Below are 27,772 nucleotides of genomic sequence, written 5' to 3' on the forward strand. Positions count from 1 at the left end.
AGCAATATAGTTTAATAAAAACATGTATGAAATTCAGAATGAGAGTTTTAAGGTAGGATTCTATTATATTCAGGTGTTGAGGACACAGATTAGGGTGACCCCTGACCCCTGATGAGTCATACTCTTCTATAATCCCCTCTCCTAGAGTGTGAGTGGGACCAGTAACTGCTTTAAGCCAATAGAATATGGCCACATTGACAGGAAAGCCACTCCTGCTATTGTTCTAAGACTCCATCTAGTAGATTGGAGCAAGGAAATTCTCCTTCTAGCCTTGAAGACACAAATAGCCATGTTGTAACTTATGGAGAGTTGCAGGTGCCTGGAGCTGAGAGTGGTGCCCGCCAACAGTCATTGAGGAAGTGGGATCCTCTATCAGCCTCTAAGAGAAGGTCTTGTTGACATCCTGAGTAAATATGGGAGCTTACCTTTCCCAGTTGAGTATCCAGATGAAAATTTAGCCTGGTGACCCCTGGATTGCAGCCTTGTAATAAGACTCCAAGCAGAGAACCAAGTTAAGCTTTGCTGGGACTCCTTCCCCATGGAAACCATGGGATAACAAATGTGTATTATTGTAAGATCCTAAATTTTGTGGTAGTTTTTCACACAGACATATATAAAACTAATATATCTAAAGTGTAAAAAAAAAATTGTTAGGCAGTTTATATCCCAGGACAAGGAAAATCCAGAATGTATATTTGCCTTGTAATAGGTTTCTCTTATTGATTTGAAAATGGGTGAATTTTCTGATCTCAGAATAATAGCATTTCAAAAACTGTTATCTTTTACTACAAAAGTCCAGTTACCCACTTAGAATCTTTAGTGCCCCCTTTCTCCAACCTATTTGTTTAGTGAGATTTGAAAAATTATTTTCAAAGCACCAGAGCTTGGCATATTATGAAATCAGACTCCCATTGTTCTGTTGTTCCACCTCTTTTCTTGACTGTTCTCCCTTTTTCTCTCCACCTTCTGACTCCTCTTGGACCTCTGTGCTCCCACTTTCTGCCGCACCCTCCTCTTCCTCTTCTTCCTCCACTGTCTCATTATCTGACTCTCAAATTAGATGAAGCCATACGTGGAAATAATAGAAATAAATGGTCATTTGTACTAAAATAGGTTATAACTCTTGACCTTAGAGCTCTATAAAATGATGAACTATACATAATGCACAATTACATCAACCAAGACTATAGCAAACAGTTGGTTTATTAGCATATTTTGAAAGTATTTGTCCTCTGTTAAAAGTGTAGAATCAATAACTCTACTGATGATACTAATCATTAGAAGTGTAATTAATAATTGAGATAAAAATATGTAGGGTAGTTTTTGAGCACTGATACAGTCTTTTACCCAGAGCTATGATATATATACTCTCACAAATAAATAAATAATAGCCTTATTCATATGTTTCTATATGTGTGTGTATAAATAGCTGTGTGTTTATTTCTGTTTATTTTTTTTACATTTTTTATAATTAAAAACTTAGGTTACCTTTAGATTTGTAAAAATGTACCATGGGCAAGGTCATTCCCATGGTTGGCCTCTAGACAGAACTAAATGGATAGCACTACACTGTGAGGTTAAAGAATGATAAGCTGCCTGTCAGGGATTGTGAGCAAGGTGATAAGATTGAGATGATTAATCTGGTTAAGGTAAACCAGTTTTATAGCCTTGAGTTCAATGATTTATGAGAGAGTGGTGTCTGTAAGAAAACGTAGAGAGGGTTTGTTTAAAGCAGGATGAGAAAAAGGAAAACAAAACCAAAACTTTTGGAGAAAGAAAGTAGATAATATTCCAATAAAATATAAATATGGTAAGATTTATGAGGAGGAGAAGTGATGAGCTTTTGAAATAATAAATATTGCCAGGAGACATAGTTAATATTGTCTTTAATTGGTAAGGTATATATGTTTTCTTAAAATATTTAGCCATCCTACTTCCATCCATTTAGACACAAAAGCATGTAAAAGTCTATAATCTGTATCAAGCAATGTCATGCTATGTCTGTAACTTCTGAGACATCAGGAAAACATTTTTCATGAAAAAATATGATTTAAAATTCTCAACCAATAACATTCTTTAAGAGTTGTTAAGTCATATCTCCATGCAAGAGCCCCTGTATACAATTTGTCATATGTATTTTAATATCTGTGTATAGTTAATAGCTCACTCTTTAAAACAAACAAAAATGACTTTTCTTTCAGAGTAACTTTAGATTTACAGAAGAGTTGTAAAGATAGTTCAGAGTTTCTGTATATCCTCCTCCCAGCTTCAATTAATCTTATTTTTAAAAGCCATCATACACATATTAAAATGGATTTGATAGTGGTGCAGAGTTTATTTACATTCCACCAGGTTTTTCACAAATGTCTTTCTGATCCAAGATTCAATTTAGGATACAACATTACATCTTTTTCAACACATGTACTTATTTCTAGTATAAGTTGGTTTCTTGGTCTTTCCATGTGTTTTATAACCTTGAAACTTTTGAGAAGTATTGCTCTAGTACTTCGTAGTATTTGTCCCTCAACATGGGTCTTTCTGATTTTTGTGTGTGTGTGTGGGTGAGCTGGGGTTTTGAATTTTTTTTTTGAAAAATAGCACGGATGTAAGTGTTCTTATACTATGAGGAAGAACAAGATAACTTCACTTGTTATGGTTGACATACAAATCATGATCACTTGGTTAAGGGGGTGCCTGCCACTGTAAACTTAGTATTTCTCCTTTACCATGCTCTATTTCTTACAAGTCAGTTGCTAAACTTAGGTCATGTTGAAGAAGAAAGGAGTATCATGGAATTTGTAGGCATATGTATCACAGCAATTAATAAATATTTGGTGGGGGATATGTTGACAATATGTAAATATGCACTTTTTTCTTACTTACCTATAGCAACTATTACTGCAATGTTCGGATAGTGATTTTTCTAGATCTCTTCTTTTACACTTATTATTTAGACATTTTCTGAAAGGAAGATTTTGTCCCTTATCTCCCATTTCTTTCTTTCTTTCTTTCTTTCTTTCTTTCTTTCTTTCTTTCTTTCTTTCTTTCTTTTTAATCTAATTTAAATAGTAGATAAATACTCCCCACAATGAGGGGCTCAAGCCCTGAGATGAAGAGTTGTGCTTTCCAATGACTGAGCCAACCAGGTGCTCCTCTCTCAATTACTTCTTAATACATTATTTATATCACTGTGGACTCATGGAATTTATTTTACTCTTTAAATTATAATCCTAAACTATCCTTAATTATTTCATAGCTCAAATTATTCCAGCTTTGGCCATTGGGAGTTCTTTCAGTTTCCACCCTGGAAAAGAATTTGTTTTAATTTAATAAATTATGATGGAAAAATGATGTTGGCTCATCCTAACTTTTAACAACATGAAAGTATTTTTTACTCAGGGGTTTTTTTTTTTGGCAGTAAAAAGTTAGTCACATATTGGTTCATCTTAGTTTCATTGAGGAAGTATATCAAGATAGAAAAAAAAATATTTGCACCTAAAAGATGCAATCCTATACCCAAGCTTATCTGAATAGCCATGGCTTATACATGGGACCTTAGGTGACAATTGTGGCAACAGGAACAGTAGCAATAAAAGAATATAGTAAAAATGGTACATACCTCCTGAGATGTATCTACTACAATGGTTCATGTATGTAACAATAGCAAGTTTTATTTTCTTACTCATGAACTGCACCAAGTTTTCAAAAATATTCAAAAACATATAAAGATGGATTTATTCATGATATTTTCTTAGGATAACTTAATAGTGAACTCTGTAATTTATTTTTAAATAAAGTTAAAATTGTTGAGTGGATCAGTGGTTTAACACATAGAATATGTTTGATTCCCTTTATTTATTTATTTTTGTTTTTTGATTCCCTTTAAAAAATAATAAAACTATAGAACATAGCAGGTCACTTTTTTCAGGTTAACATCGAGTGAATTTGCAAGGATAACTGCCAGCAATTCAGAGGTTGCTTTTCTTATCATCTACTGTCTAGTTTTTCAATTTTAGGGTACAACCCAGCGTTTGGTTTGTATTAGTCTTTAAAACCTTGCTTTAGGTTTAGAATATATGGATTTAATCACTTGCTTATATATATTATAAATTTGAAAATACTTTTCCTAATCCCAGAAAATGGATATATAATATTTTGGTCCTCTTAATTACAACAAAACTAATGCTGGAAAAATTATAACACCAACTATGTTTTTTATTACATGCACATTATTAAATGCAAATAAAGATAAATAACATTGCATTATGTTATAGGTATAAATGACTTATCAGAGTCCATAAGATTCAATTTATTTAACATATTCAATAAGTCTTGAGGAGTATATCTCACAAGGTCTTTACTCTTGTTCTAGGACTAGTGTTTACAATATTCCAAATTTTAGTTGAGGTATATTTGGAACTTAAGTGTGTATTAGAAGAAATTAATGGCAGATTTCAACAAAAAGTAAATCACGGTTTTTTTTGTTTTGTTTTATTTTGTTTTGTTTTTGTTTTAATTAGGAGTGGGTTTTGTTGTTATTGTTGTTTTGGAGTTTGGCATTCAAAGAAATTGGAAGTCTATTTTATTTTAGTTATTTGCCTTCAGAAACCAGAATTTTCTTCCTATTTTCAGGGTCATGTCATTACAACTGAGATATTGGGGTACTTTTAAAGATAACTTTACAGAACATGGGGCACGTGGGTGGCACAGTCAGTTGAACATCCAATTCTTGGTTTTGGCTCAGGTCCTGATCTCAGGATTTTAAGATGGAGCCCCGAGATGGGCTCTGCACTCAGTGTGGAGTCTGCTTGCATTTCTCTCTCCCTCTGCCACTCCATACCCTGTGTGCTCTCTCTCTCTCTCTCTCTCTCATAAATAAATAAACCTTTAAAATAAATATAACTTATGAAACATGGTAAATTGAATGTTTAAATTTTTAAATATTATTTATTTTTATTGAAGAATAATTAACATACATACATGATTATATTAGTTTCAGGTATTCAACATAATGATTCCACATTTGCATATGTTGCAAAATGATCACCACAATTAAGTCTAGTTTACTATCACCATACAAAGTTACAATTTTTCCTTGTAATGAGACATTTTAAGATTAATTCCTCAGAAACTTCCAAATTTCTTATACACTATTATTGAATGTAGTCATCATATTGTATATTACATCCCCATAACTTATTTTGTAACTGGAACTTTGTACCTCTTGATCCCCTTCATCCATTTTTCCCATCATCCCAGCCCCCTCTCCTTGGCTACTACCAGTCTATTCTCTGTATCTATGAGTTTTGTTTTCTGTTTTTTAGATTCTACATATAAGTGAAATCACACAATATTTATCTTTCTCTATCTGACTTATTTCACTTAGTGTAATAATCATAAGGTCCATCATGTTGTTCCAAATGGCAAGGATTCATTCATTTTATGGATAATATTACATTGTGTGTATTTGTGTGTGCATGTATGTATCTCAAATCTTTTTCATCCATTGATAAATAGATGGACACTTCTTGTTTCTATGTCTTGTAAATAATGCTATAAATACTGCTTCAGTGAGCATAGGGGTACAGATATTCTTTTGAATTGGTGTTTTAGTTTTCTTCAGATAATTACCCAAAATTGGAACTGGGGATCATATAGTAGTCCTGTTTTTAATTTTTGGAGGGGAACCATCATACTATTTTCTATAGTGATTGCCCAATTTACATTTCCACCTATAGTGCATAACAGTTTCGTTACCTTCACATCCTTGCCAACACTTGTTATTTCTTATCTTTGTGATGCTAGCCATTCTGACTAGAATGGCTAAAACATATGTTTTAGATAATAAAAAGAAAACTGCTCGTTATTATAAAAAGCAAGATATGAGGGAATATCTCATTGTGCTTTTGATTTGCATTTCCCTGATGATGAGTATTGTTAAATATCTTTCCATGTGTCTGTCACCCATCTGTATGTCTCCTTCAGAAAAATGTCTTTTCAGATTCTCTGCCCATTTTTTTTACTTTATTTATATATTTTTAAGTTTTTTTAATTCCAGTAAACAGTGTTATATTAGCTTCAGTTATACAATATAGTGATTTAACATTTCTATACATTGCACATTACTCAGTGCCTATCATGAGTGTAATCTTTAGTCCCCATCATCTATTTCACCCATCCCCCACCCACCTCCCCTCTGATAATCATCACTTTGTTCTCTGTAGTTAAGAGTTTGTTTATTGGTTTGTCTCTTTTTTTTTCCTCTCTGTTCATTTGTTTTGTTTCTTAAATTCCATGTGTGAGTAACATTGTTTAGTATCTGTCTTCCTCTGACTGATTTCACTTAACACAATACTCTCTAGCTCCATCTATGTCATTACAAATGGCAAGATTTCATTCTTTTTTTCATATTCTACTGTGTGTGCATGCGCATGTGTGTCTACGAGTTTGTGGAGCACCTTTCCATGTGTCTGTTGGCCATTTGTATGTCTTCTTTGGAGAAGTGTCTGTTTATATCTTCTACAAATTTTTTAATTGTATTGTGGGTTTTTTTGTTTTGTTTTGTTTGTAGCTGTTGGTTTTTATTAGTTCTTTATGCATATTGGATACTAACCCTTTATTGTGTATGTCAGTTGTAAGTATCTCCTCCCATTCAGTAGGAGAAGATTAAAAAAAGAAAAACTAACAGTCTTTTAGTTTTGTTGATTGTTTGCTGTACAGAGGTTTTTGTTTTGGTGTAGTCCCGATAGTTATTTTTGTTTGTGTTTCCCTTGCCTCAGGAGACATCTGGAAAGATACTATTTCAACTGATGTCAGAGAAATTACTGCTTGTGCTCTCTTCTAGGACTTTTATGGTTTCATATCCCACATTTAGATTCTTAATTCATTTTGAGTTTATTTTTGTGTATGGTATCAGAAAGTGATCCAGTTTCTTTTGATTATAGCTATCCAGTTTTCCCAACACCATTTTTGAAGAGACTATCTTTTCCCCACCAAATATTCTTGCTTCCTTGTCAAAGGTGAATTGACCATGTAATTGTGGGTTTATTTCTGAGCATTCTATTTGAAGGCTGAATTTATTTCCATTGATCTATGTATATATTTTTGCATCAGTGCCATTCTGTTTTGATTACTACAGCTTTGTAATACAACTTGAAGTCTGGAATTCTGATAGTTTAAGTTTTGTTTTGTTTTTTGTTTTGTTTTTGTTTGTTTCTTTGTTTTTGTTTTGTTTTGTTTCTTTTTCAAGTTCCCTTTGGGTAATTGAGGTCCTCTGAGGTCTCAACCCTCACAAGCATGAGAGGCTGTGGCTGTTCCTCATCCTAACCAGACACTTCCGTCCTCTAGATGTTGACACTCATAAACTGTACCCCAGCCTCTCAGTTCTTGAGGATTCTCTCTTTCAGCAGCAAGGAAGGCTCCCGAACCCAAAGCTTTGAAAGTCAACTTCAACCGATGGTGAATCCCAGAAAATGTCGTGGGGGCTGGGGGGGATGCTCCTGTTTGCATGTGTGAACGTGCCGGTCAGCCTTCATCCCGCTCAGACTAGCGGAAAGGGCCAGGAATGTCCTAGTCACAGAGCCGGGGTTGTCTTCTAGAGAGTGGTGTTTCCCGGTCAGGGGTGGTTTTCGGGTGTGGGTGTGGATCGCGGAGGAGAGCGGTTCTGTATCTGCCATGTGAAGAAAATTAACAATAAAAGCGTGAAGTGCGATTGTAAGGAAAAAAAATTCTATACAAATTTTCGAATTATTTATCTTAGTTCTGTGAAAAATGCTGTTATTTTCATAGAGAGTGCATTAAATCTGTAGGTGGCTTTGGGTAGTATAGATATTTTAACAATATTTGTTCTTCCAAACCATGAACATGGAATGTTTTTCCATTTCTTTGCGTCTCATTCACTTTACTTCATCAATATTTTATACTTTTCAGAGTATAGGCTTTTCACCTCTTTAAGTTGATTCTTAGATATTTTATTGTTTTAGGCCCTCTGTACATTGATTTTGTATCTTGTGACTTTACTGAATTCATTTATCAGTCCTACTAGTTTTTTAGTGGTGTCTTTAGGGTTTTCCATATAGTATTATGTCCTCTGCACAGAGTGAAAGTTTTACTTCTTCCTTACCAGTTTGGATGACTTTTTCTCCTTCTGTTGTCTAATTAGTCTAGGACTTCCAGTACTATGTTGAATAAAAGTGATGAGAATGGACATACTTGTGTTGTCCCTAACCTTAGAGGAAAAACTATCAGTGTTTTCCCCTTGAGTATAATGTTTCCTGTGTTTTTTTCATTCAAGGCCTTTATTAAGTTGAGGTATGTTCCCTCTAAACCTAATTTTGTTGAGAGGTTTTATCATGAATGGATGGTGTACTTTCTCAAATGCTTTTTCTGCATCTATTGAAATGACCATATGGTTTTTATCCTTTCTCTTATTGATGTTGATGTCATGTACATATGGGATTTGTGAAAATTGAACCACCCTTACATCCTGGGAATAAATCCCACTTGATGGTGGTGAATGATTTTTTTTAATGTATTGTTTGATTTGGTTTGTTAGTTTTTGTTGAGGATTTTTCCATCTATGTTCATCAGAGATATTGGTCTATAATTCTCTTTTTTTGTGTGGCATTTTCATCTGGTTTTAGTGTCAGGATAATGTTGATTTAATGAATGAATTTGGAAGATTTTATTCTTCTATTTTTTGGAATAGTTTGAGAAGAGTAAGTATTAACTTTTCTTTAAATATTTGGTAGAGTTTGCCTAGGAAGCCATCTGGTCCCAGAGTTTTTTGGGGGGGGAATTTTTTGATTACTAATGCAGTATCTTTGCTGGTAATTGGTCTGGTCAAATTTTCTATTTCTTTTTGCTTCAGTTTTGGTAGATTATAGGCTTCTAGGAATTTATCCATTTCTTCTAGGTTGTCCAATATGTTGGCATATAATTCTTCATAATATTGTCTTACAATTGTTTGTATTTCTATAGAGTCGGTTATTTTTTTCTCATTTGTGATTTTGTGTGAGTCCTCTCTCTCTCTTTCTCTCTCTCTCTCGCGTCTGGTTAAAGATTTATCATTTTTTTAAATCTTTACAGAGAACTTCTAGGAGTTTTATGTTTTCAAGTCTTACATTCAAGCCTTTAATCCATTTCAAATTAATTTTTGTATCTGGTTCATGATAATGATACAGTTTCACTCTTTTGCATATGGTTGTCTAGGTCTCCTGATACCATTTGTTAAACAGATTGTCCTTTCCCCAGTGTATGTATATTCTTACCTCCTTCATTGTAAATTAATTGACCACACATGCTTAGCTATTTTTTATTTTGTTTTGTTTTGTTTTCTGGACTCTCTGTTCTGTTTCATTGATCTATGTCTCTATTTTTATGCCCATAGCATACTGTTTAGATACTATACCTTTTAATATTGTTTGAAATCGGGGAGAGTGTTACCTCCACTTTCATTCTTCTTCCTCAAGATAATTTCAGCCATTTAAGACCTTTTGTGGTTCCATAAAAAGGCTCCACTTTAGATAGCTAGTAGAGATGGCCAGTGTACAGAAGGCCCCTGTAGATAATTACCTTGGGACCTCACTACCATGCTCCTTGCTTTATACAAGCTGTAGGATAAGGCCTGAACAGGGTAGAGAATAGCTGTAGAGAATGGAGGGAGGAGAATGACTGAGTACTGCCTGAATAAAACTCTGTGTAACTGGTATGGAGTGGCTTGCTTTGTTTTTCGGTCTGAAAGTGTCTTTTCAATCTGGAGACTCTTTACTGTCCCTCCTCCACTTTCTAACAACATTTAGTTGTGTTTCCTTCAATTTATTTCTTCAATGTATACTTCAAAGACGTTGAAGTATACAGGTCTCTCACCTCCTTGGTTAAATTTATTCCTAGGTATTTTGCTCTTTGCTGCAGTTGTAAATGGAACTATTTTCTGTTGGTTTATTTTTTCATTTTTCCCCCAAGTTTTGGGTTAATTTCCAGGTTAATTTTTTATCCCCCCCCCCCAAGTTTTGGCATACAGTGCAATATTAGTTTTGGGCATAGAATTTAGTGATTTGTCACTTACAGACAGCAGTTAGTGTTCATCACTTAAGTGTACTCCTTAATAACCATCAACTATTTAACCCATTCCCTCCATTTCACTTGCCTCCCCTCCAGTAATGATCACTTTGTTCTCCAAAGTTTAGAGACAGTTTCTTGATTTGCCTCTCTTTTTCCCCCACTATATTAATTTGATTTGATTCTTAAATCTGCATATGAGTGAAATCATGTGTTACTTGTCTTTCTCTAACTGACTTATTTTGCTTAGCATAGTACTCTTAGCTCTATCTATGTCATTGCAAACGGCAAGACTTCATTCTTTTTGATGGCAGAGTGATATTCCATTGTATATATACCACATCTCCTTTTCCATTCATCAGTTGATGGGCATTTGGGCCCTTTCCATAATTTGGCTATTGCTGATAATACTGTTAAAAACAATGGGACACATGTATCCCTTCAAATCAGTATTTTGGTATCCTTTGAATAAATATCTAGTCCAATGCTGGATTATAAGGGTAGTTCTATTTTTTAAAACTGTTTTCTTAGTTTCTTTTTCTGATAGTTTGTTGTTAGTGTATAAAACTGCAATAAAGGCACCAGCATTATGGAGCAATTAGGCTCCTTTGGTTAAAGTGTTAGTAGAGAACTGGAGAACCCATTGGAAAATCAATGCTTTAACCTGAAAGTGACACTCCTAACTTCCCAGAACTCACTGGCTAGCACTAATCAGACTCCTTGTGAGTTAGGAGGTGATTATAATCCTATCTGTTTGAAAGAATTGCAAGGTGGTTGTGGGAAGTCTCTGGTGTCTCTACTACAATATGAGAAGGAATGTTAAAAAGATGAGAATTTTGCCAAGAATTCTTTGTAGATGCCTTAAGTTAATTAAAATTTCAGTGGAACATGTAGAATAGCTGGATTGCCAAATTTCTTATCCATTATAAGAATGGAAAAATATTACACATTTATTTTTGTCATTGTAATTTTATTTTTTTAATTCACTAAAAGTGGCTGTCAAAGTGGCCTTGAGTTCAGAGCTTCCAAATGTAAACACTTGCAAATTCAGATATATTATAAACCTACTTAAGATTAGGACAAATTGTTTGGAATAAAAAATGAATTTTTTTAAAATACCCAGCCTGAGTTCCACTCTTAATTACACTAAACAATAGTAATAATCAGACTGAGTCCTTCAAAATGAATATATCAGGAAGAAATACTACGTGCTGCAACCAAAAAGTTTCTATGGTGCTATTTAAAGAAAAAAAGAAAAAAATTCATAAATAAATTATTAAGTTCAGGAAACTTGTGTTTTTCTCTTAAAGGTGGATAATTATTTTATCCTAATTGATACAGGATGCATTTCTTAAACTTATTTTTCACATTCACTGAAATATGATTATTTTAAATAATTTTAATATAATAAATTAATGCAAAAATAAATTTTATTTTAAGCATACTGTTTAGTAAGTTTTGATGAATATATACTGTTTTGACGAATATATACTCAGTGAAGATATAGAGCATTCCTCTTCCATAAGCACTTTTTGTTTTCTTTTTATGTTCAGCTTATGATCTATTTTTGATAATCACTTGTAAAATGTGCACTAATAGGGAATTTTTAAAAAAGAAACAGAGCATATTAAGCAATAAGAAAGCAAGTATCTTTCATGAGCATGCTAAATAAATACTGTCTTAGGCAAGAGGACATGTTACGTTTACACAAAATCTGTAATTTTAAAAAATATTTTAAAGCAAATTCAGGCACTTAAAACATAGTAGTACTAATAAAGCTAGGCGTGACGATGTTGTGAGAAGCACTTGATAAAGGACTTGAAATACTTCAGTTATTAAAAAAGCCACATATATTACATATATCATCACAGGGTCCCTGCTCATTGCTGTTACTCAAATATCCAGGCTAGCAGGGATTGTAATATCTTATTATACTACCTTTTCACATGAAGATATTAGACGTTACCAACATAGGGAAAGGGAACATGTAGATTAATATGCTTAAAAGCTCTTAAGTACTTCCACCTAGAAGTAGCACATTATAGTTTGAAACTTCATTAGCTAGGGCAAGCCACATGACCATCCCTACCTTCAAAGTTGAGGGAAAATATATGTTTGTTTGTTTGCTTTCTCAGCTTTATAGAGGTTTAATTGACATAATATTGTGCAGGTCTAAGATGTACAATGTAATGGTTTGATATTTGTATATATTATGGAGTGATTACCACACTAAGGCTAATTAACAGTTTTATCACCTCAGTTACAAAGCTTTTATTTTGGTGGTGATAATTTTTAAGATTTACTGTCTTAATAACTTGCATGTACAATACAGTATTGCTAACTATCATCACTATGGTTTATGTTACATCCACATAATTTATTCCTCTGAAAATATAATCTGAAGTGTCACAATGATAAGAGAACTCACAAGTTCTCTGAATGCTAATAATATTTACCACAGATACCCCAACATAATGCTAAATATTTAATTCAGATCTTAATAGATGGAAACAATTATGTCAAACATTGACAATCATCAGTATCTTGCTATATGCTTACAGATGATATGCCATAAAAACTGAAATTAGGGCAGCCCAGGTGGCTCAGTGGCTTAGGGCCACCTTTGACCCAGGGTGTGATCCTGGAGACCCAGAATCAAGTCCCTGCATGGAGCCTGTTTCTCCCTCTGCCTGTGTCTGTGCCTCTCTCTCTGTGTGTCTCTCATGAATAAATAAATAATTTTTTTAAACTGTGAAATTACCATAAATATGAGAAATGATTTTATAAATCTCTATTAAATCCAAAAAATCCTTAGTTATTTTATGGGAAATACTTTTTCTAAAAATTTTGAATTATTTATTCTAATATTAGGAAGAAGAAACACATGACAATAACAAATGTAGATCTGGTATTTTGCAAAAGAACTATAGTATTGATGTTTGATTTTTATTTCTTTAAATATGCTGCTCATTCAGCTACCTGCAGATAGCTTTATTTGCTTCATTTTGTTTCAAATCAAGCAAAATATCACATGATTGATAATATTTTTAAAATTGAAACATATTCAACTAGGAAAAAAAACAGTTCTCAGTTAAATAATGTAAGACTCTAATAACTGGAATCTAAATAATCTGCTGATAATTCCTGGATATATGGTAGCATTTATAAATAAGGCCGATTACATTTCCTTTTCTTAGGAAATAAATTATAACTGCACAAGTAACCTTGAAAATCTCTGCTCTTGTTTAAATGCTGAAGGAATAAGGTATTTTTACAGAATAGCTTATGTATTTTGGGAAAAAGGATTTGTACATTTTACTTTCTTGTAAGGTAGAGTAAAATGTTTTTCCCCTCTGCCTATTAAATAAGACATATTCTCCTTGTCAAGAAAAAAATCTCTTGACTCTTTCATTTTTATGTGATTTTAATCATTAATCTAAGAAAACCAGCAAATTCTATTCCAAAATCCTTATAACAGCCTTCATATGAAACTCAAAGTTACCTGCATTATTTACATGAGATTAAGTATTTTAAAATTGAGAAATTATTTCTACCAATAAACTACCCACAATGTTTTCATAGTCATTTCACTTCTTTATGTTTGGGAATTTCAGTATATTCTCTCAAGGAAGTAAATATCTTTTCTAAGTAAAAGGTACTTTATTTTTCTACTACTTGGCACTTTTAAGTTTAGGGCCCAATTATATTTTGAGTCCCTGTGATGGTGACTGCTGCAGCCCTGGAACTGCCAGGATAAATAACTCATATAGGTCCTGCCATCAAGGAACTTGCTGATAGTGTATATAATGTGATGGGATAGAGAGAGAAACTGACACATAGTATCAATCTGCTATCATAAGCACTAATTGTTATCCAGAAAGATCTGGGGATTTTTACTCTGCAGTTACTCTGCATTTCTGAATCATCTGTTTCTCACTTATAAGAAGGAGTATATAAGCACACCTTTCCATATTTACTAACCTTGAGAAAACCAATCTTGATGAAGAGGCATATTTATTTTGTAATTCGTAAAGACATGCAGCTATTTACTTGTTTACATTCTTTCAAACTTGATTAACAAGGAGACTCCTATATGCTATGCTATTAATTAAAATGCACAGATAGAAATTTAAATGAATTTGTGGATAATAGTATGAAGCACTTTTGGCAATAAATAATGACTTCCATCATAATAATTGCTAGCCATATAGAAGAACAACTAATAGTGAAGCCTGACCTATCAGAGTGGCATGTATTATTTATCTGAAGACATAAATAGAGGTTTTTAATGTAAAAAAAAAACTGATAATTATTTAGAACTAAAAATAACTTTTGCTAGTTGTCAAATCAAGTTAGTAGAAGAATAGGATGGGTAAATTATAAATAAAAAGATTGAAAACCACCTGGATTTTATGCACTATTTACAGTTATCCAAAAATATTAGAGTAAAACAGCCAAATATAGTGTTTATATAAGATTGTTTATAAAATGAATTTAATGAACCCACTTCCTGAGTTAGTTCTGAGTCCAAGGTCAAGCTAGTTGCAAAGCCCTGAGTGAATTTTCTGCCTTCACATCCTATACTTTATCATCTGGATTATGAAAATAATAGCAGGGATATCTACTGAATGAGGTGGTTCTAAAAATAGAAAGAGATACATTATTTAAAATTGCTAATGTGTTGTCCAATTCATAGAAAGAATTGAATAAATTTGAAGCATTACTGTTAATAGTAATGATAGTGATAGCACAGAGACACTAATTACATCCCAAAAAAGATACAGGTGAGCTTGCAGAACCTCAGTCAACTAGATTAATAAAACTAGGAATCAGCATGTAATTTGGATATGATTATCTCACTCCTTAACCCTATGACTCAGTAGTCCAGAAGGATCTTACAAAACAGGATTTGCTAATATTGATTAGTAAGTACCCACATTCCAAGATCAACCACTGTCAGGTAGCTACCTGCCTGAAAGCTTCGATTGATCAAGACAACAGAGAGCATACTGCAATGTCTAGTCAAGCTTCCCAAGCCACTCTAAAAGAACAAGTCTGAGAACAGAGGCTCTTGGGAGCATTTTATTATTTATACCAGCAACCAAACCAATGGCTTCTCCCCCCTCCTTCCTTCCTTGTCTCTCTCTTTCCTCCTCTTCTTTTTCCCTGCTTCCTTCCTTCCTCTCTCTCTCTCTCTCTCCCTCTCCCCTCCCCCAACCCTGCCCCTTCTTTCTAATCTAGAACTGGCCTATTTCAGTAGTAGATGTAAAATATGAACTGTATATTTAGGAATGTGTGTGAATGTGCATGCACACGTTTGTCCCTTTGGAAAAATTTTTCATAATATCCAATGATACATTGTCTCAGAACTTTTTCTATAAAATATCTTACTCTTAATATTTGAATTTAATCAATGGCAGTTAACCCTGTTAAGCCTTTAAAAAGAATTCTCAAAATTCTTTTTCAGCATTTATGAATTAAGGGCAAGCTTTACAGGGTCAATTTACAAGGATCCTTTATGAATCAACATAAATTATAAAAATGCTGCAAATTATATCTCATTTTGAAATTAATAGCAGTTTTTACTGTTTGCATTTAATGATGGGTCACTTAATTTACACAAAGAATTAGAATGCAGTTTAAATGTTTACTTAAAACTCCAAAGGACAAAATTAATAAGTCAGGGCAATAAACCTATGGATGAAGAAATAATCAGAGATACCATTAACCCAGGTAAATGCAAAACATGATCCCATATGATAAATGAAGATACAGTATTTGGCTCTAAGCTTCTAGTGGCCAGATCAAAGACAGAACATAATCTGTTCTAAAAGTTATTGCATCTATAATATAAAGAAACAACCAATATAAAATTCTTGAGATTTTAGGTGGATATCATACAAGGAGATATTCTTGGTATTTCTTAGTGACCAAATTTTTTTCTTTTATTATTTTAAATGATCATTAGCTGAAATTTAAAAGAGCAAATTAAATGTTTTAAAGTTATTAGTGGTTATCGGAAAAGGTCATACAGTAATAAAGGCTATGGTTCTTGTAAAATGCAGTTTTAGAGTGTTCTTGCTTTTGGCTGCACATATACCAAAATACAGTTTTAGGTAAATAATCTAAGTATATACTGGCAATTAGAGGATCAATGAAAATAAAAACTTGATTTTAATAACTTATCAGGGGGTTTAACATAGACTTTTTTGTCTTACATAACTGTTAAATAACATACTTAAAAATATACATTATAATTCTTCATGGCATTTATTAAAGAAATAATTCATTTAATTTCTGGAAACTTTAAATAATTTGCCCCCAATTATTGCTTTTTAATTTCAAATAAAAAGGCCTATAGAAATTGATGTAAAGGTCATACCATTGCCTGGATTTGTGTATAACCCATAGTTTCTATAGTCCCACTCTATTTGCTCAATTATTAAAAATGGTCCAGGTATATATTTATACAAAATAATTCTAAATTTTTTAGAATGTTATTGCATACTACATGTTAATTCCTCTGTTTACAGCACAGACTTCCTAAGGTCAAGAATCATATCCAATAGTCTTTGGTATCTACATATTTGTAGGTACTCACCTCACTCCCATGATGTTTTACTTTGAAGACCACTTCCTGGAACAATAACCAGTGAAAACTATTGTAGTGTTAAATATTTTCCAAGATATATAATGGCTATCTTCTGTATTTCCTACATATCATACTATCCAGGATACATTCTGCTGATTTTTGCTGAAATTAGGAAAATTAGAGTAGTTTTCTTTCCAAAGAAAGAGTATCTTTCTTGGACATTTTACATTGTTCAAATGTGATGGCACAATTTCCAGTGAGAAACTAAACTGGTCTTGGAAACAATGACAGTCTGCTGGCTGAGGTAGGGACTCCGGTTACCTCTATTAAACTTCACATTTTATTGCCCTGAAGATAATCTGGAGCCAGAGTCGCAATCTCCCCTGTCTGAATATTTGAATAGTCAGACACACAAGTACCAGCCAACAACTTAATTATGGATTTAAAAATTGGCATTAATCTTTTCTCATTCCTGTATATATTCTCTTCTAATGCCACAAGTCACAGTAAATTGCTCATTAAACTTCAAGCAATGCAATGGAATGCTTGCTACCATTTATAGGCAATGCTCTCCAAAGTACAATTAGAGGGAGTATTATGACATAGAACAATGGAGACAATTATTTCTGAAGTTTATTAATGCTAATTAGCATATGGCATCTAAGACAGCTGCTGATACTTCATTGCTAAATACTGAGGGACTAATTAGTGTTTGATGTTAATTAGCTTCTTCTGCATGTGCTTTGCCCTTAGATGCATATGCACTGTCACCATCCGGCTATTAAAAGTCTGGCCTTGCACTCTACAAGAACATGATGTGGCATTTAGGAGTTCTTTTAGAGTATATAGCATTCTTTTCTAATATTTATACTTTTAATAGATTCCACAGAAGCCTTAATAATTATCTAGTTATTCTACTTTTCATTTAAAACATACTAATAAATCATAGAGTTTTAACTGCTGAAGTGAAGAAGACCCTTTAATATATCTTATAATTTTCATGCCCTCTGATAAATGACTTCCAATACCAGAGATTATTGGCATAAAAATATCTTGGTTTAACTTAATAATCAAGCTGATTTAACTTGTGTGTGTCAATTTACACTTATTTTATTTGTGATTAAAATTTATTATTAAATATATCAAATATGTATACTTTCTCCATTAACCAATTTGGTAACTTTTGGTTTCTGATTCTTTTCCTCCACTAACTGAAGTAAAGTGCATTTTCTTTCTTTTAAAACCTGAGATAAGAATTTACCCAGAAAAACTCATCTTTTAAAGATATCAAAGTTTAGGTTAAGCAAGTGATATAGAAAGATTTTCATGTTAGTCTTGGCAAATTTCAGGGGCACTGTTTATCTGGAGGCTTTGTTGAGTGGGTAAGAGGGGCGACAAATAATAATTTGCTCAAAAATTCCCATGACAATCAGCTTCACTTGTGTACATGTTGAATAATTTTTTTAAGGCAGAAATGACTTTGTGATTAGCAAATGAACTGGAGAATTTTGGTTAGAGGGTGAAGCTGTGAATAAGAACCCTAAAGATTTATCATGGTTTAAAATTCTGCAGATAATTTCTGGTTTTAATTTCACATAGGGATAAGTATTTTTAAGATGCTATAGGTGTTTTTTTTGAATAACTATTAAGATTTAGGGCTAATAATAATTACCTGATCATTTTTGCCTATTATTTCATAGCTTTAATTGCCTTGGTGCTGTATAGATTGATATGGATATAGTTTGGTTCATGGCCACTAAAAATAAAGAAATGAAACAATTATCTACAATGGAAATTTTACAATCACTTGTCAAAGTTAAAACCACAACATCTAACATCTAATCAGCCAGACAACATGCAAGGGAGGACAAAGAAGGAAGAACAAATAGTGATGGAAAAATAAGTTGTAAATACATTGATTTCTCAACAATCTAGAGAAAGTTTGGAAAACAGGAATGTACCCATAACAGAAGTTGTCTTTTTATTCTCTTGCTCCTCCACCTCATCCTCTTTGAATTATTCTTCATCATCTTCATAGTTTTTATATTCCTTCCCAGAGAGTGAATAAATACTTCAAGAAAGATTTCATGAGAACAATCCAACTGTCCATTGAGAGATGAATGGATAAAGATGCGGGAGACTTGTGTGTGTCTAATGGAATGTTACTCAACCATTAAGAAGAATTAAACTTTGCCATTTGGGACAACATGGATGGATGTAGAGGGTACAATGCTTACATGAAACAAGTCACAGAAAAGCCGTATCATTTCATTTATATATGGAATCTAAAAAACAGATTCTTAAATACAGAGAACGAACTGCTGTTTTTTGCCTAAGGAGAGGTGGGCAGGGGGGTGGGCAAAATAGATAAAGGGGATTAAGAGGTACAAATTTCTGTTTATAAAATAAAAAGTCACAAAAATGAAAAGTACAGCATAGGGAATATAGTCAATAATACTGTAATAATGTATGGTGACAGATGGTGACTACACTTATTGCAGTGAAATGAATAGTATACAGAATTGTTGAATCAATATGTTGTACACTTGAAAGTAATATAATATTGTATGTTAATTATACTTCAATAAAAAAAAATCCAAGAGGTGAAAAATGAAAGCTATAAAACTTAAAAATAATTGGCTGCTTAAAAACTCTGAATAATGAAATATCAACCTGCATGAATATAATTGACACAGTAAAAACAATATGAAATGTGCCTCTTCATATAATTGTGGCATTGGACTCAGGATCTTCCATCCTTATCTCTAGAATGAAAATTATTCTCTTCACACAGCAGAGTATTTAAGAATATGTTCTTTGACTGCCTTGCTTCAAGAGGCTCTTGTTTCAAGGGGCTCAGTGACTGGAGCAATGGAAACAAAGGCTGGGGGCAGGTATTAAAATGCAAATACTTTGCTTAGAGCATGTGATATCAATAGTGTACCCTTATGGGTACATCCCATGATGTCTCTCTCTACAACAACATTTTAGTAAGTCAGTTATCCCAAAATTAAATTTCACAAAAGATGCAAGTCAGTAGCCTCATATCTGAGTTCTAAGTTTGTTTATGAGATTTAATACACTTCAATAAATCTCATTCATTTTGAATTAACTCTTTTGCTATCATTTAGGATGGATGAATAGCAAAAATTATCTTAGAATATCTACTCATAAAGATTTATAGTAAACAAATTCCATTCTAGTTCATATTCAGAATACAAACTGATAGACAATAACTACACTTAGGGTGTGGCTCAGTTGGTTAAGTGTCTGACTCTTAGTTTCAGCTCAAGTCATAACATCATGGATCATGGGATCTAGCCCAGTATTAGAATTCAAGTTTAATGGGGTGTCTACTTGAAGATTCCCTCTCTCTACCCCCTTCCCCAAATGGGTATGCATGCCTCTCTTCCTAAAATTAAAAAAGAAAACTTTAAAAAAATAGAGAAAAGAACTACCCTTTACCCATTTGACTGATTTTTTAATAAGTAACTTAGAAGTCTTTATTTTTACCAAGATGGCCTTAATATTCTCATCTTACTTAACTAGAGCATTTGCTTTAGAAAACTTTTTTTTTAAGATTTTATTTATTTATTCATGAGAGACACCTAGAGAGGCATAGACATAGGCAGAGGGGGAAGCAGGCTCCCTGCAGGGAGTCTGATGAGGAACTTAACCCAAGGACCCCAGGGATCATGCCCTGAGTGGAAGGGAAGGCAGATGCTCAACCACTGAGCTACCCAAGAATCCCTACAAAACTCTTGTAATGCAAAGTCTCTGTCCCTTTTTGATGTAAATCTTCTCCAGGCTCAGGTAAATTTTATAACCCAGGATTGTCTTTCTCAAACACCTGGAAGCCATCTCTTTGAAGTGGAATCTATAATGATAGTATCCCCACCTCCCTGTCTTTCTGGAGGGTGGGAGCCCAACTCACCAATTATTACAATTATTACAGTCCTCACCAGTTACAAACTCAGAGGATCTAATCACATTCACCATATTTCCCTCCTCCAGTAATGTTCTACTGACACATCCTTGAATCTAAAATCTCTCTAGCTTTTTCTTTCAGTGGAGTTGACTTTAATCTCTATTACAATAGTTTTGAATGAAGTGTTCCTGGCCCATTTAACTCTTTTTAGTGCTTTTCCTTGACACCTTCAAGCACTGACCTTAGATTAATAATCTTGAAATTTTGATGAATAACAGTATTAGAGACATCTGTGGGGTATTTTGTATTTGAAAATTATTTACTAATATTCCAAAATATAAAAAGCATGTCCATGCATTAAATATCTTTAACTTTGTGAAAAAAAGTTTCCCCATCAATATGCATTTAGGAAGCTACCAGACTGGGACACCTGGGTGGCTCAGGGCATGATCTCGATCTGGGGATCGAGTCCCATGTCAGGCTCCCTGTGAAGAGTCTGTTTCTCCCTCTGCCTATGTCTCTGCCTCTCTCTCGTGTCTCTCATGAATAAATAAATAAATAAAATCTAAAAAAAAGGAAGCTATGAGACTTTAATATTAATGGTTTTCTAAGACTTTGCTGTCTCCAGTGATAGTTGTGATAGTATTAAAGAAGCTTGCCTTTTCTTAATTTATAATTAAAATTTAAATCCAAATTTCATTTCACTTTTTTTAGCTGTCATTGTTAAAAAATAAAAATAGGTGATTTATTTTGTGTTAGGATGCTATTTCTTTTGCCACATCATATTCTGTTAAACAGCAAATTCCTAAAATCTGTCCTAACCTTTGTATGGCGCTATTATCCTTCTGATGTTCCCTGAAGGTTATAGCAATTAGAAACATAGTAAGTCTTTGCAACTAAAACTCAGAAGGTCTATCTTAATTATTGCTTTACATAGATCAATAGCCCCCATTAAAATGATTCCCTTTTTTCTCTGTACTGAACCACTTTGACTACACTTGCAGGGAGTTGCAAATCAGATATTACTAAAAATTATCTAATTATTTTCTTCCACTAAAACATCTAATTTAGCTAGGGGAAAAATATAAAGAACCCCACACGTTGTTGTTTTCGTTTTTTTGCTTTGTTTTGTTTCTTAAGAATTTGGCCTCCACCTGAATACAAGTAGATTAATTATTTTAATGAGGCAACATGCCCAGGATGAGTCAGAATAGTAGCAATGGCAAGTAGCAACTTTCAGGATGTTATGATTCCTCATCACAGGCAGAAAGGTGATGACCTGTACTTTTAAGCAAGCAAAACAGCTTTCCCTTTACTACTCCATTGCATTTGAAGCTTTTGCGTTTTTCTCCATGCAAAAATATATCTTTATAGCTGGATAGGAAAGGTCGACATGATCTGCTTGTAAACTTAGAGAGGAAGACATTGATACATCCATGAAGCCTTCTAGAGCCATTTAAATAACTACTGAAAGGTGAATGGTCTCATCTGAGTAGTCACTGGGTAGTAATCCTAAACTTGACTGCCTTTCTAACCATTACATAATATATAATTATTCTCATTGAATTTCCTTAAGGCAACCCAATTCTAGAAAAATTACAAATGGAACAAGAAGAAGCCATAGACCTGGGTGGCTCAGTGGTTGAGCGTATGCCTTCTGCTCAGGGAGTGATCCCAGGGTCCTGGGATAGAGTCCCATGTCAGGCTCCCTACAGGGAGCCTGCTTTTCCCTCTGCCTATGTCTCTGCCTCTCTCTGTGTATCTCTCATGATAAATAAATAAAATCTTAAAAAAAAAAGAAAAAGAAAAAAGGAGAGGAGCTGACCTATATGTGCAATACACTGACCTATATTTGCAAAAAAAAAAAAATCTGACAGCCATATTTCTATTCTATTGCTATATGAAGTAATATTCTAAGATGACTTAGTCTCAAAATGAAGTTAATGATTAATGCTATCTTCCTGAATATTGAGCTTATTTTGAAGAATTAAATGATTAACCTAAGGTACATAATTTTATATCGGTACATATTTATATTGGTTATTTAACAACCTTTGATTTTCAGAGCTTCTCCTGTGTTTGTAGTTAAAAATTAAATACAATTTAAATAAAAAATAATCAGCATACAATAATCCTTATGCCAAAGAGACATATTTTGGGGTGGTGAATTTTACTCCCTTACACATTCACATGTGTCTAGGGATGATGGATTGATGAATTCTTTGGTGGTTTCATATCTTGGGTTTTGTGGATAAAGCCCAATGAACATTATTCACCATAGATAAGATACTGATTTTGTACCAAAATATTTTAAAAGGACCTTAGGTTTTTTTTTTAATCTTTTCTATATTTGCATATTCTAATGCTTATCTCTAATAAAAATTAATATCTAGGGACTCCTGAGTGGCTCATCCAGTTAAGCAGCTGACTTTAGATTTTGGCTCAGGTCATGATCTCAGGGTCCTGGGAACAAGCCCTACTTGGGCTCTTTGCTCCCTGGGGAATCTGCTTGAGGATTCTCTCTCTCTCTCTCTCTCTCTCTCTCTCTCTCCCTTTGCCTTCCCAGCCCCTACTCACACACTGTCTCTAAAATTAATAAAGTTTAAAAAAATTAATAAAGTTTTTAAAAATTACTATATTGCCTTTTTCTCATGAAACATTTGATAAAGTGAAAAACTCAGTCTTTGAAACCCAGTTGCCTGGGTCCTGGTTTGGACTCTCTTACTAAAGTATCCTATTTTAATATAGTTAAGCTTTCTGTATTTTACTTCCTTCAATCATCTTTTATCTCTCTTTCATGATTTATCTATCTACATACCTACTTACCTACCTATCATCTGTCTACCTACCTGTGGTGTTTTGATTTATATTCTATTTAAATGAGGGAGAGGTCTCATTTAAGCAACATGAGCAGGTAGGCAATTTATCTAGAGACCAGAAAATGTACATACAGTTTAAAATTCTTTGTACAGTAGAATTTACTTTGAAGATTTTAGTTGTTTAGTTACTTTCATGTGGATGCTGTGTGCATATTAAGACAACTAAATAAACATATTTTGGAATGGAATTTGTGGAATTTTTTAGTTAAAAGATCCTTAGATATTTACCTTCCTGTAGGTTATAATAACATGACAGACAACTGATCTCCCTGCAAACCATTTGAAAATTGACATATTAAAAACCAATCTATTTAAGGCAGTATAAGTTGAAGCAATAAATAAAGAGTATAATGGATAAAATTTTGAAGAGAAGACTTCAGAGAAGTTTTCTGATGACCTACTGCTATTTTGATTTCTACATATGTTTACCATTTCTGACCTCAAACTTGGAGAATTGGGGTTTACCTAGACAGATAACCCCTTCTGGGAAATGGAGAAAAACTAAGGAGTCTTAGGGGTCTCTAAGGGCCAAACTAAAACCAAAACAAACAAAAAACCCCACAGTGATATAAGGGGAATCAAAACACCAAATTCCTCCCCAAGAGATTGTATGAAATTATTAAGTTGTACCTGGTGGGAGAGGGAGTAAAATACTAATTTTCTATGATGTATAGCAGAGTTTTCTGGCATCTCACAGTGGTAAGAAACCAGAAATTAGAATTGGGATTATGCAGAAGATCCAAGTTGAATAAACGTGGCTATTTATGAAAATCCAAAAAGTCTATCAGGTATAAGGGGGTCTCAGGCTTTCCATAAATTCAGCTCTGTCCAACTGCTCATTCCTTGTTTTAATGTTCCACTCCATTTGTCTGTCTAGCAGAAGAAAGGTGAACCCTTAGAGAAGTTTGATGCCATCTATAACTCCTACATTTTTATATATAACATGTATGACTTTTAATTGAAATTAAGAAGAATACCAAAAAATAGAATCTCATGAACAAAAACCAAGAGATAACATCAACAAAACAAAAAGTAGAACTGAGCTGGTATGCTTTCTACCAAAATCTTAGTTGTTTTACTCTTTCATTTACTTTAAAATGAAAACAGCAGAATTGGCTCTCTGCTCCTCCCCATTCAACAGACAGCCGCATCTTCTGGTTGCAGTGCCAGCCACATCCCCCAGACGCGATGGTGAAGGTCGGAGCGAATGGATTTGGCCGTATTGGGCGCGTGGTCAGCAGGGCTGCTTTTAACTCTGGCAAAGTGGATATTGTCACCATCATGACCCCTTCATTGATCTCAACTACATGGTGTACATGTTCCAGTATGATTCTACCAATGGCAAATTCCACAGCACGGTCAAGGCTGAGAACAGGAAACTTGTCCATCTCCATCTTCCAGGAGTGAGATCCCACCAACATCAAATGGGGTGATGATGCTGGTGCTGAGTATGTTGTGGAGTCCACTGGGGTCTTCAACACCATGGAGAAGGCTGGGGCTCACTTGAAGGGCGGGGCCAAGAGGGTCATTTCTGTTCCTTCTGCTGATGCCCCCATGTTTGTGATGTGCGTGAACCACGAGAAGTATGACAACTCCCTCAAGATTGTCAGCAATGCCTCCTGTACCACCAACTGCTTGGCTTCTCTAGCCAAAGTCATCCATGACCACTTTGGCATTGTGGAGGGCCTCGTGACCACCGTCCATGCCATCACTGCCACCCAGAAGACCGTGGACAGCCCCTCTGGGAAGCTGTGGCGTGACAGCTGAGGGGCTGCCCAGAACATCATCCCTGCTTCTACTGGCACCGCCAAGGCTGTGGGCAAGGTCATCCCTGAGCTGAATGGGAAGCTCACTGGGAAGCTCACTGGCATGGCCTACCATATCCCCACCCCCAGCGTGTCAGTTGTGGATCTGACCTGCCACCTGGAGAAAGCTGCCAAATATGATGACATCAAGAAGGTAGTGAAGCAGGCACTGGAGGGCCCCCTCAAGGGTATCCTGGGCTACACTGAGGACCAGGTTGTCTCCTGTGGCTTCAACAGTGACACCCACTCTTCCACCTTCGACGCTGGTGCTGGCATTGCCTTCAATGACCACTTTGTCAAGCTCATTTCCTGGTATGACAATGAATGAGGCTACAGCAACAGGGTGGTGGACCTCATGGTCCACGTGGCCTCTGAGGAGTAAGAGCCTCCTGAACCACCAGCCTCAGCAAGAACAAGAGGAAGAGAGAGGCCCTCAGCTGCTGGGGAGTCCCTGCCCCAACTTAATCCCCCAACACACTGAGAATCTCCTGACCTCCAATTTACATCCCAGACCCCAAGGAAGGGGAGGGGCTTGGGGAGCCTTACCTTGTCATGTACCATCAAAAAAGTATACTGTGGGATCCCTGGGTGGCGCAGCGGTTTGGCGCCTGCTTTTGGCCCAGGGCGCGATCCTGGAGACCCGGGATCGAATCCCACGTCAGGCTCCCGGTGCATGGAGCCTGCTTCTCCCTCTGCCTGTGTCTCTGCCTCTCTCTCTCTCTGTGACTATCATAAATAAATAAAAATTAAAAAAAAAAAAAGAAAGTATACTGTACCCAGCCAAAAAAAAAAAAAAAAAAAAAACCAAACAGAATTTATATTAGATAGGCCTTAATCAAATGGTTTGACAAACAAATTAAAACTTGTGTGAAAACCTTATTTTATAATTCAGTGGTGGGCAGCCGAGGTAGCTCAGCGGTTTAGCACTGCCTTCAGCCCAGGGTGTGGTCCTGGTGACCTGGGATCGAGTCCCACCTCGGGCAACCTGCATGGAGCCTGCTTCTCCCTTTGCCTGTGTCTCTGCAACCCCCCCTCTAATGAATAAATAAATAAAAAATCTATAATTCAGTGGTGATATATGCATAGAATTTCAGACATATAAGATTTGTTTAATAGAATAGCACAGTTTAAACTATTCTTATTGTGCATGTGTTTATGAGAAAAAGAGATCATGCACATATATGTGGTTGTGTATTTTCAAGAACACAATATAGACTCGAAATAATTAGGTTTTCCAAAATATGGGTGGAATATTGAGAGTGTTCTAGAAAAAGCTTTATAAATAACTATTATTCAGAAATATAAAAGTTTACAAATCTGGGCTCTTATGACCAAAGCAGAAGCCAATTTTTGATTCCAAATTATACTTGAATGATTTGAATTTTTTCTTGATTAAACCTGTTAACCTACATCTGACATTTTTGTGTAACTAAACCAGTGTGAGTTTCATAGCAGCAAAATCACATTGAACAAACCAGATATTCCATCCCATTTCATTGAGAACAACCTCCTTTTCTCTGTTTATTGTTGGGATTCGGCCCAAAACATTTTGAATAGCTTCTGAAGACAACCCAAACAAACTAAAAATCTAATATATACATTTTTATGATGTTTATTAATGTATAATTTCCACACAGTATAATCCATACAGTCTGTTGTCTTACAGTTTTGTGTTTTGGCATATATATATGTATATGCATATATATATATATGTATTCACGTAACCACCACTGATGTCAAAATATAGAATATTTCTATCTCCCCCAAAAGTTCTCTCATGTCTCTTTGTACTCAATCTCCCTACCCTACCCACCCTCTTCCACTTTTGGTAAAACCTGGCTATTGTTCTATCTCTGTAGTTTCGTTTTCCCAGACTGTCATAGAATAAGGATTATAGCCTGTGTAACCTTTTATGTCTGATTATTTTCACTTAAAGTAATACTTTCAAAAATTTATCTATGTTTTTGCATTTTTAGGCAGTTCAATACTATGGATTACTGAGTCATATTTCACTTTCTGGCTGTACTATGACATTTGTTCCATTTACTGATTAACAGCATACATGCTATTTTCAGCTTGTGGCTATTAACCACAATTATTGGCTATTAACTATAATAATCACAATGGGTCTTGGTGTAGACATATGTTACCACTTCTTTTGGGTGAGTAACCTAGGTTTGGGATTCCTGAATCCTATGGCACATTTTTATTTGCCTATAAAAGAAACTGCCAAACTGCTTTCCCAACCAGCTATACCATTTTTCATTTTCTAGAATAAAAATGTTATGAGAGTTTGAGTTGCTAGTATTTGGTATTATCCAATTTTATTAAAGTTAGTTTTCCTCATACATGTGTGGTGTTATCTTTGTTTTAATTTTTGTTAGCTTAATGACTAATAATGTTGAACCTTTTTCATGTGTTTACTTATTACTCATAGCTCTTCTTTGGTAAATGCCTTTTCAAGAGTTTTCTTATTGAGCCCTGAGAGTCCTTTACATGTTCTGAATAC

At 34.4% G+C, this 27,772-nt stretch overlaps 2 long non-coding RNA genes across 3 annotated transcripts in view; both read right to left on the reverse strand.

Annotated features, from left to right (window-relative positions):
* The window catches only part of LOC140599009 (uncharacterized), a 72,772-nt gene that overhangs the window by 1,751 nt on the left and 43,249 nt on the right, over nt 1–27,772 (reverse strand). The gene's annotated exons all lie outside the window — the stretch shown is intronic.
* LOC140599010 (uncharacterized) lies at nt 1,870–25,981 on the reverse strand. Its single transcript, XR_012001581.1, has 3 exons — nt 18,324–25,981; nt 16,661–16,696; nt 1,870–7,669 (listed from the first exon to the last, which is right to left on the reverse strand). It is a non-coding gene; the product is annotated as an uncharacterized lncRNA (long non-coding RNA).

Source organism: Vulpes vulpes, chromosome 5 (genome assembly GCF_048418805.1).
Source record: "Vulpes vulpes isolate BD-2025 chromosome 5, VulVul3, whole genome shotgun sequence".
NCBI lineage: Eukaryota > Metazoa > Chordata > Mammalia > Carnivora > Canidae > Vulpes > Vulpes vulpes.